We start from the raw sequence: 6,000 nt of genomic DNA, 5'->3' as shown, positions 1-6,000 counted from the left end.
AGTAAGATTTTGGTTAGATGACTAGGGTAAGATATGACTATTATTAAGAAAATTATACAGGAGAATTTAATCAGGAAAAGTAGTCTGCAAATGAATGTGACTTGGGGAGGGGAGGGGTAGATGAAAATTTAGAAAATTAAGTTTTAAAGTTTTTTTAAAAAAGTTACTGAAATCTAGTACAATTTGCTGGCTTCACGTAACCATGTTAACCACACCGTGACAGTTGCAGTCAGTAGCCTGGTTTTTCTGAAGCTGTCATCACATGGTAATTTAATGCAAGTCACTCTTTTTATTTCCTGGTCATATCAGTAAAATGAACACTTTCTTATAATAGAATTATCATATAAAAAGATAAATTACAACAGTGGCAATTTGAGAAAATAGTAGTTAACCAGTTAAGAATAACTAATTAACATCGATCCAGAACAGTCACACTTATAACAGGGATTATATAATAAACTCAATACTGGTGCTGCTTCCAACAGTATTAGGAGAGTAACTTTTATCTAATTATGTCCAATCTAATTTCTTGTATGCAAACTTGCAAAGTCAACACCAAGCAAAACATTTTGCTGCCAGAGCTACAACAAATGGAGTCCATCATCCATCCAAATCAAGGTGTGAAGTACACAAGGCCAAACAAGTTATTTTGGTCATGATGTTGCAAATCCCACATTTTACCTCCCTACCCAATTTATCATGGCACTAACGCTCTGGTGCCTTTTCAGGACACCCAAAATCTTTTGCCTTTGATCAGTGTTTCTCAATCGGGGGGTTGGGACCTCTGGGAGGGATCACAAAGGGGTGTCAGACGGGTTGCCAAAGACCATCAGAAAGCACTATTTTCTGTTCGTCATGGCGGTTCTGTGTAGGAAGTTTGACCCAATTATATCATTGGTGGGGTTCAGAATGTTATTTGATTGTAGGTAAACTATAAATCCTAGCAACTTCAACTCCCAAATGTCAAACTCTATTTTCCACAAACTCCACCAGTGTTCACAATTGGACATAATGGGAATTTGTGCCAAGTTTGGTCCAGATCCATCATTGTTTCAGTCCACAGTGCTCTTTGGAGGTAGGTGAATGACAACTCCAAAACTCAAGGTCAATGCCCACCAAACCCTTCAAGTATTTTCTGTTGGTCATGAGAGTTCTGTGTGCCAAGTTTGGTTCAATTCCATCATTAGTGGAGTTCAGAATGCTCTTTGATTTTAGGTTAACTATATATCCCAGCAACTACAAATCCCAAGTGACAAAATATCCCCTCCCCTTAACCCCACCCATATTCAAATTTGGGTGTGTTGGGCATTTGTGCCCAATTTGGTTCAGTGAATGAAAATACATCCCACATATCAGATATTTATTTACATTACAATTCAAAACAGTAGCAAAATGACAGTTATGAAGTAGCAGCAAACATAATTTTTATGGTTGGGGGTCACCACAACATGAGGAACTGTATTAAGGGGTTGTGGTATTAGAAAGGTTGAGAACCACTGCCTTAGACATTCGCCACAATGTGCCTAATGGTAAGGGCAACCCAGACTGAAGTGAAACTGCAAAGCAAGTTTACACACAGATTATATCACACTAAACTAAAATTCCCCAGTCCTCATTTTAGTCACTGCCCCTGTTAGGATCATGCTGAAAGTCTCCTACCTTGACTCACACTAAAAAAGCCACAGCACTTGTTTAAACTTTGAGGACATTTCCTTTTGTAACAATTTAGAGATAATGGATCTGCTCTTGTTGGGACTAAAAATGAATTTGGGAAAATTGCACTTGTAATAAGAAGTGAAAATAAGATTTGATTCACTGTTGGGCCATAGAGACAAGGCACACTTGGTGGCTTTGGGCAAGTCCTACTTTCTCAACCTCAGATGAAGGAAATGGCAATCTTCTGCTGAACAAATTTTGCAATCAAAACCTTAGGGTGGGATCACCCTAAGTGAAAGTATACAACATCAAGAAAGTTAACAGCTAAAATGGAAAGGTTGTGGTATGCTTTTAGAACAGTATTGTGAAAATATGGAGCTTTTGTTGTTGATCTCCCCGTTGCTGTATTATTCTTTTTTTCTTAGAATTTCTAAACATTTTCTAAACATCTGATGAAAGTAAAGGTAGATATCACTATCTGAAGTGCTACCTCTACCTAAACTGTTGAATTCAGGAAGCAGAAAGATCACATTCCCTTTTGTGAAAGCTCACAAGACCAATGAAATGGTATATTGTTTAAACCTCTCCAAATGCTTTCAAAGCCGGCTGTGGTAAAATGTTGATCAGAAAATCTTTGAGGATAAAAATAGCTGGGTGAAAGACAAGCCCTTAACAGCTTTTTCCCTATGGCTAAATTTAGTTTCATTCAGTCTAAGAAAACAACTAATTTCTTGTGGGCACATAGTAACATCGGCAACATCTGGTGACACTGAACATTTCAGAACTGTGCTCACATTTTGGATTAGAGTTCAAAAATATGGTTTTAATTCCTCCACTACAGTAAAGAGAACACAATGCAACTTAAAAATGAAAAGAATAAGGTTTTTATGGCAGGACGGACTGTTCTCTGACAATGGCAGGAATTTTTCCTGGTTTTTGGTTTTCTCCCACCCATAATTGAAAATGCAACTAATAATTTGTGTACAATTGCAAAATAATTTTCATATGTCTAAGTCACTAATTTAATTTTGCTTAATATAATGTGATTTCAATACCTACATTGCCAGAATGTGTTTTCAAATTCTTCCTCAAAGACCTATTTCATATTGACAAAGAGACTTATGATGTTTGGTGTTGTTAAACTCCATCATATGGACTTATGGCCAAAGTCAGCCATTATGGTGACCCTATCATCAAGAGTCCTGCTCAGGTTGTGCAGACTCCAGGCCATCTGTGATGACATCTTCTTTTTTCCTACTGCCTTCTATTTTACAAATCATTATTGTCTTTTTCAGTGAGGCATGTCATTTCATGATATATCCAAAGTACAACGGTATCAGTTTAATCAATGTGGCTTCAGGCTTTATTTGCTCTAGGTAGAAGTAAATGTTTTCCCCTGACATTAAGTCCAGTCGTGTCCGACTCTGGGGTGTGGTGTTCATCTCCATTTCTAAGCCGAAGAGCTGGCGTTGTCCGTAGACACCTCCAAGGTCATGTGGCCGGCATGACTGCATGGAGTGCCATTACCTTCCCGCCGGAGTGGTACCTATTCATCTACTCACATTTGCATGTTTTCGAACTGCTAGGTTGGCAGAAGCTGGGGCTGACAGCAGAAGCTCACGCCGCTCCCCGGATTCGAACCTGCGACCTTTCGGTCAACAAGCTCAGCAGCTCAGTGCTTTAAACCACTGTGCCACCGGGGGCTCCATTTATTTGTCTTTTTAGCAGTCCATGATATTTGTAGAACTCTTCTCTTGCACTATATTTTAAATGAGTTGATTTTCTTCCTTTCTGTTCAGCTTTTATAACCATACCTAGAAATTGTAAATATGATGGCATGTACAATCCTGGAACCTTATCTAGTTCCTTCATAGCTGCCCTTTTGAATCCTAGGGTGGATTCAGTGGGCCAAACCAATGTGACATAGTGGAGGGAGTCCTGACCACTCAACTTGAGTCAAATTATACCATTAGCTGCAGCACTACTCATAGTTGTTATCTGCTCTACTCCAGTAGATCATTGTCACCTTCTTGCATTAATCTTTTGTTTCATTTTGGATTGTCTCATCATAATCTTCCTGTTAAAAGACTTTCTAACCAGATTTACTCTGCCTCCTTTTGCCCATTACTAACAAGTGTTAGCTAGATGTCATTGCTGTTGTCCTTGAACGATTCTCAGATGGACTCATGCTGCCACTATTTCTGCTGCCCTTTAAATATTTGGCACATTTAATCTGGCTGCTCCTTAGCAAAAGCCTGTCTAACATGAGACACCGTATCAGCTGCATGGCCACTGTCAGCACAACCTCTTGCCTCCACAGGAGCACACAATCCCACATATATACAAGACAGTTATACTGTTTGTGGGAAATAACATAATACACAGGATTCTTTATCTTTTAGTGTAGCAATTCCACATTAATTTAAGTCAGAACAATTCAAATATAATTGCTGAACATGTGCGTCCTTTGGCAGAAATACAACTGAATTATATTTTTATTAACTTTCACATCTCATCTGAGGGGATGATGCCAGCATGCACATTGCCATTCTACCTCTTTATATGTAGAGCTTACCTGTATGCAGAATCAATGTCTGAAGCCTGCTATTGTGAGCCACCAGCATTGGATTCAGTATAATTTAAGAGGTTGTCATGGAAGCCATGAACTCCTGAGCTGCTCTAAATGAGGCAGCCTTAGCACAGAAATGAAAGCAAATGAAGAAGGGAAGGAATTCATGTGATCCTCCCCCCCCCCCCCCCCCCGGTAAGGCAATTATTGTAATAATCACACAAGGCAGCATAAATGCAGTTATTCCATTTTATTAGGAGCCGTAGTGGAGCAATGAGTTAAACTTTTGTGCCGGCTGAACTGCTGACCTGAAGGTTGGTAGTTCAAATTCACGAGACAGGGTGAGCTCTCATCTGTCAGGTCCAGCTTCCCATGCGGGGACATGAGAGAAGCCTCCCACAGACGTCCCCTGGGCAATGTCTCTGTAGACCGTCGATTCTTTCAAACCAGAAGCAACTTGCAGTTTCTCAAGTCACTTCTGACATGATAAAAAAATTAATCAGTTCTCTCTGGTTGTTTTGGGATGAGAGATATAAAGGCCTAATGTCCTTTGTTTTCATAAAATTGTTGGGGTTCTGCCTGAGTTTGAACTTGAACCTAATTCTCTGTTTGTTCCTCCTGATGCTAATGAAAATATATTTACTGATGCTAATGAAAATGTACCTCTTGATGCCAATGCTCCTGAAATTAGTGAGGAAGAAACTTCTGTAGGTTTGGAAAATGCCAATGTTCCTGAAATTAGTGAGGAAGGAACTTCTGTAGATTTGGAAAATGAAAGTACCAGTGTTCATGAGAATGTTTCAGAGGGAAGCCATGACCTTTCACTCCCTTCTGCACCTGTTAACTTTAATGAGAACAGAAGGGGCCAGATTTGGCAAGACAGAAGTAAATCACTCAGCTTGTGTAGGTCTTCCCGATTAAAAGAAATACAAACAATGGCTTCAAAGCAGAGGGGTGGTTCACGGAACCAATTATTCGGCTTGAAGTGCCTTCCGCCAGGCTGACTTTCTCAGTTCAGGCATCGTTTCAGATTGATGAAGACCTTGGCAGTTCTCCCGGTTTCCCTGGCCATGGTCTTGAAAGATTTCTAGGATATCAAGCACGGTTAGTGGATTGCTAACAGGTTCCAGTATTTTACAGTGTGGCTTTGGGTTTTGTTTTGTCCATTTAAATTCATGTTTGCTGATTTTGCTGTGGCTTTTGACTTGCATTTTTCCTTTATTTTGTAACCATTTTTCTTCAATAAAAAAGGATTGTTTTTCACAGTCAAGTGTGGTCGATAGTTATCTTAGGGCCTCGTTCCCTGCTCTGGATTGCAACAAAAATGTGTAAACAGAGTTCAGAAACTGCACAAGCATGGCATAGTGATTTGAGTATTGGACTGTGACTCTGGAGACCAGGGTTCAAAATACTATTCAGCTATGAAAGCACACTGAGTGACCTTGGGGAAGTCACATTCTCTAAGCTTAGTTTAGAGGAAGGTAAAGGCAAACCTCATCTGAACAAATCTTGCCAAGAAAACCAAGTTCACCTTAGTGTCACCATATGTCAGAAATGACTTGATGGCAGAAACATTAATGACAACCAGAGACATGAAGGACTACAATGAAACCTTCTTTCAAACGTTCCACTACTCCAATTTTTTCTGTGTAGTTTTTACAGACCAGGAAGACAAGGTTTAAGTCTAAGCAACTTTACACTTTTACCAGATAAAATTCCAAGATTTATATGGAAGGTGGTATGCTGTTTTCTACAACTATTTTCCAATGGGCATA

Source organism: Anolis sagrei, chromosome 1 (genome assembly GCF_037176765.1).
Source record: "Anolis sagrei isolate rAnoSag1 chromosome 1, rAnoSag1.mat, whole genome shotgun sequence".
NCBI lineage: Eukaryota > Metazoa > Chordata > Lepidosauria > Squamata > Dactyloidae > Anolis > Anolis sagrei.
The sequence above is the reverse complement of the archived record's forward strand: the minus strand, read 5'-3'. Positions refer to the sequence as shown.